Here is a 12,438-nt window from a genome sequence, read left to right as displayed (position 1 = left end):
AAGAGTGCCAAAAGTCTGGTACCCCCACAGGGGCAAGAGCCAGGGGTTAGCCTCGGCAAGGGCGAAGCAAGAAGCACTCCAGTACTCTCTGCCCCAGACCCTACCTGGGGAGGGGGAGAGGAAGCCAAGCTGGCAGGGATGGTGCTGCCTCTTTAAATCCACCGAAATCCTGAGCTAGGCCCAACCCAGCTCTGGTTTCACAGGAAGGAAAGGAGCTCAGGAGCCAGTAGGGCAGGCGGTGGTGGCTGGAATTAGCCCCACCAGCCCAAATATATCTGGTCTCTGCCTGCCACCCATTGGCACTTCCTGGCCCCTGGCACCTGCACCGTGGTGGGGGTGGGAGAGGGTCTAGGTGCTACTCCGGAGCTGCCCTGTTGCTGGGTACAGGGGGGTAGAAGGTGGCTTCCCAAACCTGTATTCTGAGAAGAGAGGAATGGGCTCAAAAGCAACCTGTGGGCCCTCAGCCTCTGGCCTCCAAGGGGTTAATCTGGCCCCTGTTTGGGGGGTGGGGGTTAGGGGTGGCCTAGGCACCTCCTCCAAACTGCCTGGCTGCTGGGAACAATGGGGCCATTGTGGGAGGAGTGTCGCAGGGCAGCCTGCTGGCACAGCCAGCCTACACCACAGGCAACCTCACCGTGGCTGTGGCAGCTCCTCTGCTCTCCCCCAGGTACTAGCAGCAGCAGAGACATCCTCCCAACCCCCTCACCTTGCCAGCCTGGCCCAAACTCTTGGCAACAGCAGCACCTGGAGGGCCCTCAAGCTCTGCCTACGTTGACATCCAGACTGCCAGGACCCTACAGGAAGCAGGGCATGTGGGCCAGGACAGGGTGGGGTGGGGGCTGACAAGACAGGATGTATGCCTGTGATCCTCCTGCAGGGAAGACAGGAAGGCCAAATGGGGTTGCTGGTGTCAGTCCTGGCACCCTCAGGCAAGAAGGGCTTAGGGAACTATGAGGGCAGTGGCAGGCAGGGTCCCCTGCCCCCAGGCCTCCTGTCCTACTTACTCCATAAACCTGCGCCCTGAGGTGGTCCAGTGCCAGGTATCCCGGGGCTGGGACACCGGCAGGCAGTGTGAGTGATGCAGTGGAATGAGAACTGGGTTTACAGTCAGGTAGACAGGGTGCCAGTCATACCCCACCCCTTCTGAGCTACAGGACCTTCTCCACCCCTTCGGCCCTTTGGCCCCAGTTTCCTCTTCTGCAAAATGAGGATAAGTTCATAGAGTGAAATACTATTAGTAAAACTATCTAACAATGCCTATGACATAATTAGCCCTCAACAAATCACCTCTGGCCATGGTGTCCCTTTTACTCCCTGAAGAGCACCCAAATACATGGGCATTTGGTAAATGTGGGCATTGTTCAGATGTGTGTCCTGGAAGTACTCATGGGCTTGTGGGCCTCGGATTCGTGGTACTGAGCACAAAGACTTGGCTCTTCCTCTACACTCCTCAGAGGCCAGCCCCTTGGCAAGCACTCCCCTGAGCATCCTGGGTTTACTGACAAACACTCAGACTGGAGTGTGAACCCAGAGTGCAGTTGACCACTCTCTTATCCTCGGGTCTATGTCTCAAAACCCCAGGAGGCAAGCAAAGGGGGGTTTCCCTTCAACAGTGGCCTATACTCCCTACACCAGGTGCCCCTCTCCCCACCTGACCCCTTGGCAGTCTCTCCACAGGGTTTGGGCTGGGAGGTCTTGCCATGGACCTCTTTAAACAATGGGAGGGTCTTAGAGGAAATGAAGAGCAACTGGGAGATGCAGTCCTGAAAATTAGGGGTCCAAGGAGAAGACTTGTTCTCAACTAGAGAGGGCTGTCCCTCTCAAGGTGGCTCCACAAGCCCCAAAAGGGTTAACAAGACCCTAAAAATAACCTGCTCCCAGCAGGACCCACTGCATGGAACCCACCAGCCATCTGTTCCCATTTTCTCCTGTTCACATTGGAACATCTGAAACCAGCCCCAGAGCCCCAGCCCGATCCCAAAAATAGCCCCAGCCTGTCCAAGGAACAGGCTCCAGGGGCTGGGCACAGGCAGGCAGTTAGCCCAGCAGTAAAGCACAGCCCAGGCCCATGCTGCACCCTCATCCTGGGCCTATGGAAGGGAGGTGCTTCCCTCTGGTCCCAGAAGGAGGTAGTAAGTAGAGCCAGGGATTCTAGCCCACTCCTCTTGGTACCAGGCCAGAGAAGGCACCTGCTGGCCAAGCCCAGGCCTCATACCCAGGAGCCCAGGTGTCCCAGGCACTTCTGCCACATTCTGATCAACTTTCTCCAGGGATTTGGACAGCGACTGCCCAGAAGATCCAAACCACCTGTCTGCAGAGCTCCCCTCGTAGCCACCATCCCTGCTGCCCACTCCTGGGCTCCTTACCCAGAAGTTCCCAAGCCCCAGCCCCTCCACCATCCCACTCCCATCCCAGGGCTTTCCCAGCACCACTCAGTATTCTCCCCTGCCTCAGGGCACACAGGGCTAAAGCAGACTTTTTCCAGACTGCCCATACTCACCCATCAGCCCAGGAAAGGCTTCTGGAGGTGTCCTCTAGACACCATAGATGCTGGTAGAACCCCACCCCTCCTCTGAGCTTCAGGATGCCTCTTCCCTGCCCATCTATATGCAGCAGGTGTCAGGCAAGCCCATCTGGGTTTCTATACATGTAACAGGCCTGAGCACTGCCCCCACCACTCTCAGGGGAAATGCCCAGGTGGGTTCCAGGGAACCCAGGGAACCCGGGACACTGAGGCAGGCCTAAGAAGCACCATCCATATCATAGCTCCACACTGCCACTTCTCCTCCCCAGGAAGGTCCCTGACCCCTCAGCCAGGAAGGAAAGGAAGAGACATCTAAGGCGTTTAAGGACAGAATGTCTTGTTCGGCTGGTGAAAGAACAGAGCAGCAAGGGATGGGATGGTTGAGAGGTTACTGAAGCTGATCTGAGCTCACAGACCAGGGGAGGGAGGGCTCAGCCCTGAGAAGTGAGGGAGACAGGGGAGAAGGCATGTCCTAAGTCCCCCAGGGCCCTCTCCAGGGCCATGGCTATTTGGCAGACTTGCAATCAAGATGTCAGCCAGCACCAACAGTGGGGAAACTAAGGCAGCAGGAAGGTGGGTCTGGAAGGATATTAAAACCTAGGAGTCTGAAGTGCTTACAAGGTTGTCTCTTCCTGACCACCCCCCACTCCCCCCACCTGCCTCAATTCTTCCCCTGCTGAAGCCCCTGAGAGTCATTCCTGGAAGAGCTATGACTAGCGCCAGTGAGGACGGCCTCTACCGTTTTTTGAGCATTTGCTCTGAAACGTCAGGCTGTGCTGCATGCTTCACATGCTTTATCTAACTTAATCCTCAGAACTCTACGCAAAAGTGCTTTTATCACCCCCACTTCACAGACAAGGCATGCAGAAGTCAAGTAACCTGCTTAAGGTACACAGTTCAGTTAGAAGAGTCAGGATTTGAACCCAGGCACTCCAGCAACTGGGCTCTTAACCATTTCACAATACAAATGCACCCTGGTAGCAGCACTCTGCTGTGATGAAAGAACAGGTGTCTCACTCACTCCCCTCCCTCCATGCCTGAGGTATACCAGGTCCTAGCTAGAGGTCACAGGTCCTGCCCAGGGAGGAGATCAAAGGGAGGACACCACTCCACACCCCACAACGCACGTGCCCAGCCTGGCTGCTGTTCTAAGAGTAAATTTCTTGGGCTGGCCTCAGTCCACTCACCCTTAATCTGTTATGTCCTCACTGATCCTGGCCCCTAAGAATCAGGGAAGTGAGCAAGGCAAGTTACCATGACAACAGCACAGGCCCCCCCCCCCAGGAGTCTGCTGCCCCTTCCACTCTGCAGGTGAGGGTCAAAGGTCAAGTGGGGTGGAGTCCAAGCCCTGCCCCTAAACCAGCTCAGCCAGACCAGTCACAGCCCCCCAGAGCAGGACCACTTCCTCCCAGTTCCTGAGGGGTAGTGTCCTCCAGCAGCAAGGGTGAGGGGATTAGAAGCCCCTCCCTCCTGAGGACAGCCTAGAGGTGCCGCCTCCATCCAGGTTCACAGCTTTCTCCAGCTTCCCCTACTCAGACCAGGAGCCTCAGGCATGTTTGTTGTGAATTCAGGGAGTTGTTGCTAAGTAAGGAAGGAGGGGAGGGAGGGAGGCAGGGGGGAGGGAGGGAGGGAGGCAGGGGGGAGGGAGGGAAGGAGGGAGGGGGTAGCAGTGGGGAGAGAGCATGTATCTCTAGGGGCCAAGGCAGAAACCACATTATGGTGGCTGGTAGCCACCCTGGCGTTGACTCAGCCAGCTGAGGCCAAAGCCAGCAACAAAGAGAAAGACTTGGGATGACCAGGAAATTGTACCTTGCCCTCCAGGTTGCCCTCCCACCTCCCACCTGGGGAAAGAATCCAGTCAACTAGAGGGCTGGGACCTCTCGCTGGAGTAGCTGCTTTAACCCTTCCTGCCCTGGCCTTAGCCCCTCTCCCTACCAGGTTCCCAGGTTGCAAGGCTGTTAGTTCCCTTCCTCTTGGGGAGGAAGATGAAAGAAGTGGGGGCAGAAAGCCAGGAGGAGAGGTGCCCAAGACAAAAAACCAAGCAGGAGACCACGGCAGACAGAGGTCAGCAAGGAGGCTGTGGGGGAGAGGGACACACACCTTACTCTCATCTCAGGGGCAACTGGGTGTCTGGGCTCAGGCTCAGGGTGTGGTCTGGGATTAAGGCTCCCTATGGAGAAAGTCACAGCAAGAAACCCCAGGCCAGCAATCCATGCCCCTGCTCCTCCCACAACCCAGTCCCATCTTAACACACACACCAAATAAACATGTACACACATACACATGGCCTGCAGCTCCAGGAAGTCTCAGAGCTACTGAGACAACCCCACTGCCGCCCCCACCCCCACCCCACCCCCTCCAGGACTTCTGTGGATTGGCCAGGAGCCACACTGCTCCCCCTCCCTATCCTGGAAGCAGGAAAGCGAAGGCTCAGGAAGATGCCTTGGAGATCCCTTAGGGTTCAGTCCCGCAGGGAGAGAGATGGGGCAGACAGACAACTCTCGGGGCCTGGCAGGAGGACCTGGGAAGAGAGTTGGATGGGGAGCCTAAGGAACTCAGCCTCCAGCCCCAGCCACCCCCAGGGTTACCTACGTCAGGGGAAAGAACGGTGTGGCTCCTATGTCCCTGTGTGGCCTCCTTGGCTACAACCCTTATCCCCTGAAGATGCAAAGTCCTGGGGACCAGGCCTGGCTGGGAGGCCGGGGGTGAGAGAATCATGCAGGCGTAGCAGTTCAGTAAGAGGGGCTGGCGGAGCTCCCAAAGGCAGGCGGAGGGAGGCTGGTGGCTGGGCTCAGTTTGTACTGGGGGTCAAAGGGGAGTTCTTTTCCAAAGAATTCTGGGAGAGAGGCCAACTAGAGCAAGCTGCTAACCACCTCTCCCTCTCTCTCTCTGGCAGGAGGGAGGGGGTGTCCCTGCCAACCAGACTTAACCCTCTCTAGTCTGTGTTGCTCCCAGGCACAGGATGGGGGAGTTGGGGAGAACTTTGCTGGGCTCAACTTCTAGTTCTAGGGGCAAGCGCAGGGCATCTGTCAGAACAAGGCTGGTTCCACATGGCCCCATCTGGTACTGCCCTGCCCTACCCCTGGCTGATTTTTCTGGGCTCATCTCCTGAAGGTGTCTGCAGTGACGTGTGTGTGCGTGTCTCAGAGACAGAGATTGAGAAATAAACAGAAAATTCCTTGCCAAGGCCCTCCCCATGCTGGGTCACTGAGCACTGTACCAACCTGTGCCTCTACCCCTCCCTTCTTCCCACTTCATCCTGGGACCAGAGGCCATGGAGGGGCAGCAGTAACAGACATGAAGAGGACAGCTTATCCACTGCCCGTCTCCCGCTGCTGTCCCCACAAGCCCTGGACTCACACACAGCCCCTGCCCCAGCCCCAGCCCTCTTCTTCCTCACTGATTGGCCACAAATGCTTCTAGAGGAAAGCATTCGATTACAGCCTGAGATCCCAGGACGGCACTGCAAGGTAGCAGGGGTTTCACTGCCCGCATCCCATGTAGACATAACTTTGCTATCGTCACTACCCTTGGTTTGGCAACAAAAAAAACAACCAACCACCTGGCAACCTTCCCTCCTGTAAAACACTGTCTAACTGCAGAAGGAAGGAATGAGATTAAACATCAAGAAGAACTTCTCAGGCCCTTGCCAGGTGGCTCAGTTAGCTAGGGCATCTTCCCAATACAACAAGGTTTTGGGTTTGATACCCGGTCAGGGTACATACAAGAAACCACCAATGAATGCATAAATAAGTGGAACAGCAAATTGATGTCTCTCTCTCTCAAATCAGTAATAATTTTTTTTTAAAAAAAGGGCTTGCCCACCCGGGCATGGCTCAGCAGTTGAGCATCAACCTAGGATCCAGGCGATCAGGGTTCAATTCCCAGTCAGGGCACATGCCCGGGTTGTGGGCTCGATCCCCAGTTGGGGGAGTGCACTCTCTCATCACTGATGTTTCTATATCTCTCTCCCTCTCCTTTCCTCTCTCTGAAGTCAATAAAGATTTTTTTATTTTTATTTTTAAAAAGGCTTCTGAGGATCTACTACAATGGCAGCTGGCCCCACCCCAAATACTTCACACTTCTGGGGTGGTGCATCACCCCCTAGGATTTCAGGGCCCTCTGTCCTCTGTTGAGGCTGGAAATATGAGCATCTAGTCTTGTTTTGCTCTCTGCTTCTAGCTAGAGAAGTCAACTTTCGGAACCTTAAATTAGCCACCAAGCTCCCAAGTCTGATGCAGTGGCTATTTCTTGTCCTCAAAAAACAAGTTACTCCAGGGCTGGAGAGTTAACTTCCTCTCCCCAGCCCTTTCCTTTAGAGCACTGGGCCTCCCTATGACATCTACCACTGTAGCCTCAGGACAAGAAGGGGTGGACTGGTAGTGTTGGGATCCCTCAAGGTGCTGGGTGTCCATGAGGGACAGAGGAAGAGAGCCCAGCCCTGGGGACACTTTATCCCAAAGTCTCCCCACTGTACCACTTTCTCTCCAAGGACCACAGAACTGCCAGAAGGCTTGGCCCCACTCCAGGAAAGCTCCCTATCAAAGGACAGAGGACTCCATGTCCCAGGCAGCTTCAGGGAGACATGTGACTACACAGCCCAGACACGTTCCCAGGGAGGAGGAAAGAGGCGGGAACAGAAGCAGAGCACACACATGCAGTACAGTCATGAGAGACACAACCCTGGGCACATGCACTCCTCAGAGATACTCCCAGACACATGCAACAGAGATTTACAGACACAACTCCCAAAGACACACATCAAAAATGCCTCCTAGCCCGGCCAGGCGTGGCTCAGCGGTTGAGCCTCGACCTAGGATCCGGGCGATCAGGGTTCGATTCCCGGTCAGGGCACATGCCTGGGTTGCGGGCGGCAGCCAATCAATGACTCTCTCATCATTGATGTTTCTAGCTCTCTCTCGCCCTCTCCTTTCCTCTCTCTGAAATCAATAGAGATATATTAAAAAAAAAAAAAAAAAGCCTCCTAAAAATCACTCCAAACTCCCCAAGAATAGCTCCTTAAGACCATAAAGGCTTTCATACTCCTAGAGAAGACCCAGGAGAGCTCAGGAACAAGAGACATGGGCCAGCACACAGAACTGCTGACAGAAAGAAGATACACCCAGCCCGGCCAGGCGTAGCTCAGCAGCTGAGCATTGACCTGGGATCCAGGAGATCGCGTTCGATTCCAGGTCAGGGCACATGCCTGGGTTGCGGGCTCGATCCCCAGCAGGGGGCGTGCAGGAGGCAGCCGATCAATGACTCTCTCATCATTGATGTTTCTCTCTCTCTCTCTCCCTCTCCCTTCCTCTCTGAAATCAATAAAGATATATTCAAAAAAAGGAGATACACTCACATTGGGATGCACACGCACACACAGTAGTATGCACATGGCCATGTGCTAACACACACACACACAGAGTAGTACACACGTGGCCATGTGATAGCACACACACACACACAGTAGTACACACGTGGCCATGTGCTAGCACACACACACACAGTAGTACACACGTGGCCATGTGCTAGCACACGCACGCACACACACACACCCTGGCAATGCACAGCGTGGAGTCAGGTTAGAGGACTAAGTTCTGGGCTAGTGGGGAGGAGAGAGTCAGAGGGGTGGAGAAGCACTCAGGGATTTCAAAATAATCCTGGTTTCGAAATGCTGGATTCAGGGCCATTCCCTAGTTGAGGCTGGGGGTAGAGAGTGAGGGGAGAAGGAAGACAGGCCAGTGCAGAGCCACCAACCAGCCCACTGGAGGAGGGGGTTGGACAGAACCAGCCCCTGAAGAAAGGGGAATAGAGAAGTTATCAAAGTTAGGAAAGGCAGGTGCCCCAGGCCAAGCAGGGGGGCCTGGGGTGGAAAAGTGGCCTCTGCTTTTGCCACTGACTAGAAAAGAAGGCAGGAAGGCTTCCTTCCCCTCAGGACTGAGAGGAAAGGGAAGCCTGCCTGTGCCCCTACCCCCACGCACAGGCTGCGGTGACTACTTTCTCCCCTACAGACTCGTGCCTTGGCACCCCTTCCCCACCACCTAGCAGAGCCCCAAGCGGGGCCTAAAGCGAAGAGGTTGGGGTGGGGGCAGCAAGGGCCTGCAGGGGTCAAGGATCTTCCACGCTCAGGGCAGGGTGGGGACAGCTACCTAAGAACACAGGGCTTCCCTCCTCTCCATGGGGGGGGCAGCTTTAGGAAGATTGGGGCAGTGCAACATACCCCAATACCCAGGAAGTCACCCTTCTCTTCCCAGGGTAGCAGAATGCCGTATTCCCCTCCCCCCAACCTCCAAGGAAAGTAGGCAGTTCTCTCCCAGGGAAGGGATTCAGGCCAGTCTGGAGGCCGGGACCTAGCATGGGGCAGAGGAGACTCCAGGCTCTAACTCCAGGCTGCTGTCTCCACAGCCACCCATCCAAGTAACATGCAGCATCTCAGGGGCTCTAGTCCTGTGGCCTTCCCCAGACCCCTTAGCTCCTAGCTACTTGGACCTCCCACTGTGTCCAGCCCCAGCTCTGGTAGTTACAGGACAGGACCTGGGAAAGCTCAGCACCCTCTAGATGAGCCTCTATCTACCAGCCCCATCCTGGGCCCTTGGCCAGGCAGAGCCTCCTTTCTCCAGATCCCTGGGGGCAGTCCCATAGTGTGGCTATGGGTGGGCAGCTGGCAGGGCTGGCAGGCAGGGGCACAGATGCCAAGCTAGCGCAGCCAGGCACTCAACAGGTTGAGCCAGTCCCAGGAACAGCCCCACCCCAGGGAGAGCAGGCCTGGCAGAGGCTCCCCGCCCAAGGCACCCAACCTGTACCCACTAGGCTGCCCACTTTCCCACGCTGCCATCCCCCTCTGCCTCCTTCCCCTAGGTCAGCATCTGGGCAGTGCCCAAAGCTCTTGGTACAAGGGATGCTATTTCCCCATCACCCTTAGGTGCCCAGACTCTTGGAGCACCTCACTATGAGCAACCAAGAAGCCCCAGGAAGAGTAAATATGGCATTAGGGCAACAAAAACCCCAAAGTGCCCCTATCTCCTTTCAGGCCTCTTCTGGTCCTGGGAAAACTCAACACTCAGACATCCTGGCTCCTCACAACTGCCCCACCTCACTCCTGTCCCCAAGCACTGGGACAGAATTTCAGCCTGTGGTGCCAGAGGCAGTATGGGGGTGCCCCCAGCTTCTCTTAGACTCCCTGGAGGAGGGGCTGCAAAACTGGGTGACTGCTGGCTCCCTCCACTCCTACTAGAGCTGTTGTTGCCTGCAACCCTGGTGCTTTCCTTGCACCCCACTCCTGGGCTCCGTGGAACTCCATCCCAGCCACTCCCCCCACAGGCAGGCAGCCCCTCTCTGCAGGCATCTCCTTTAATCTAAAGCAGGTGCCAGGAATTCCAGCCTTTGCGGAGTCGACACTGCCACCCACTAGGCCCTGCCCAGAATGCTACCCCTGCCTGTCCATGGAAACTGAGCCCCCAGCCCAGGTCTCCTGCTTAACCCAGGTACCCAGAAGTTGGGAGGCAGGAACTACCCAAACAAAGGCATGGGTGCCCAACACAGATTTAAAAAAGCAAGTTCACTAGGTCCTACATCACCACTGTTGCGCTAGTCCCAGGTTTCTGTGGACCACCAATCCTCCTCCAGGACTCTGTAATCTCTTCCCACTTTGACTTTCAACCCCAGCAATTAGAGCCTCATTTAGAGTCTCCATACAGATCTCCAGAACCCATCTCCTGCTACCCCAAGCACAACAGTTACTCTGGATCCAAGATTATAGGTATTCTAGCCCTCACAAGCACCCTTTCCAACATTAACCCCTACCCACCCCAATTGGGAGCAACACAGGTAAGCAGAGAACCTCTAGAGGGAAGTGGTCAGAAGGCTGGACTTCAGGCCTGGTTCTTCTTCAAGGCCAAGAAGCCTGATCACCGGAGGGAGGCAGCATCTTCCTTTCTGGCACCACACTCCCCCTACCCTTCACCTTCTTTGCCATCCTCCCCCTGTCCTGAGGCTTCTCTCAGCAGGGGCCTCAGAGCTGACACCAGAAAGACAGTGCCCGAACACGTTCCTCGCCTGGGGCCATGAAATCGTGGCCTGACCCAGAGAAGACAGCGGAGCAGTCAGGCGGCCCTAGCCCAGAAGTGGCTGCTCCCTGGAAAGGCTGAGAAGCAGGTAGGAGAAGGGAAGCGGAAGCCCACCCACCTTGGAAGTCTCACTTGGAAAGCTGCCGAGAGACATCAGTAGGATCACAGCAGATAGTGGGAAGACAGCTTTCCTAGGTAAGCCCTTTCCCAGAGCTCAATCACATGCCCGGCTAACCTCTCCCAGAGCAACACGTTTCCTCCCTGCAGCAGAGCCCCCGCCCCCCAGACACAGACATACACCCCAAGCAGCAGACAGACAGAAAGAGAGGGAGGAGGAAGTGTCAGAAAAACCCGGAAGGAAGGAAGCTGGACAGACAGACAGAAGCTGATCCTGGCTTTACTGTTCCAGAGAGGCACCCTCCAGATTCCCAGACTGTGGGGAACACTCTCCTCAGCTCCAGGTGGGAGAAGGGGACAGCAGACCTCAGTCTCTCCTGAAACCAACTCCAGCAGCCCTGGGATAGAATATATCTCAGCCAAGCAAGACGCCCTCAGCCTCACTTCTCTTCCCCCACATTCCTTTGGACCAAGGCAGGGGCCACTTCCCCTCAGCAGTGCAGGGACACCTCCAAGGAGCTGTGTGACTGCCCCACCCCCTCCAGCCAAGCCCACACCACTGAGAATCCCAGGCTGGGAGAACTCCTCCAGGCACAGCCCCTGCTGCTCCCAGGCAGTGCTCGGGGACGCAGGGTGACCCCAACAACCCCCAATCCCAATGCACCTCCTCTGGAGGCTCCCATCGGCAGGGAGGGGTCCCGGGGTGCTGGGACCCAAAGGACTGGTAAGCCTGGGAGGGGGACTACAACTCCCAGAAGCCCCCAGGGCAGGGCTGCCGCTCCAGCTGGCCCGAGGCCGGCCTTGTTCTCGCTCCGGGGCGGCAGGGTCAGCCCTCCCCCCGCGCTCGGGCCGCCGGCCTGACTGGGGGCCCAGGAGTAACCTCCACGAACCCTGGGGGCGCTCCCGCCCGTTGGACGGCGGAGGGGCGCGCGCCAGACACCTTGGGACTGCGCTCCCCTCCCCAGCCCGAGCCGGATCCCCCTCCGCGCCTCGCGGGCTCGGCACGCCCGCGGCCCGCAGCCCCAGCCCACCCCTCACCTCTGGCGGGCCGGGGTCCTCACGCCAGGCCGGAGCTGGACGCCATGACCAGGTCAGGGTCGGTGGGTGGGTCTGGGTCCCTGCTCGCCAGCTGGAGGTGCGGCGGGGGCGGGCAGGAGGTGGGCTCTGGGTCCTGGGCGCCTTGGTCTCAACGCCAGCCCGGCCCGGGGAGGTGCCCGGGGGTCGCTGGGCGCCTAGGTTCCTGCCTCCCAGTCGCGGAGCATGGTCGTGGGCGCCGGGCAGCGGCGGAGGCGCGCGCCCGTCCGGCCCTGCGCGCGGGCCGGGGTCTCGGCCCCGAACCGCGAGGCTCGGGCTCCTGCTCCTCCTCCTCCTTCCTTCCTTCCTTCCGCGCTTCGCCGCCTCCTTTCACTTTCCCCGAGGCCGGCGGGGCGGCGCGCGCGGGGCGCGGAGGGGGCTGTCTCGCGTTTATTGTCGGTCGGACGCCGAGGGTCCGCGTCGCAGCCCCGGGTCGGCGCGGCGCCGGGGGACCCAGGCGTGCGGGCGTCGGGCCGGCTGGCTGCGGGCGGCGGTGCTGCTGCGGCCCCGAGCCCGGGGCATGTCCGGCCACTGGCCCCGCCGCGCGCCGCCTCCCCGCGCTGCCCTGCGCTCGGCTCCGCGCCCCGGCCTGAATAAGCATCGGCGCTCGGGCGGCCTCCAGCCTTCATACCAGAGCCCGAGAGGCCCCTGTCAAAATAA

The 12,438-nt window shown here is 57.8% G+C and overlaps 1 protein-coding gene across 3 annotated transcripts in view; it reads right to left on the bottom strand.

Moving 5' to 3' along the window:
* BCL9L (BCL9 like) overlaps positions 1-12,386 on the bottom strand; it is a 29,292-nt gene extending 16,906 nt beyond the window's left edge. For 2 of the 3 annotated variants that reach the window (XM_081152669.1, XM_081152671.1), the window contains exon 1: positions 11,743-12,385. The gene's annotated coding sequence lies outside the window, so the exon portion shown is untranslated. Of the gene's footprint in view, positions 1-11,742 lie in introns of all 3 variants that reach the window. The other variant, XM_081152670.1, reaches the window with a different exon arrangement.
* Between the last annotated feature and the right edge of the window lie 52 nt (positions 12,387-12,438).

The sequence above is a fragment of the Miniopterus schreibersii genome (assembly GCF_964146895.1).
Source record: "Miniopterus schreibersii genome assembly, chromosome: 12".
Lineage (NCBI taxonomy): Eukaryota > Metazoa > Chordata > Mammalia > Chiroptera > Miniopteridae > Miniopterus > Miniopterus schreibersii.
This window is presented reverse-complemented; position numbering and strand designations above follow the sequence as displayed.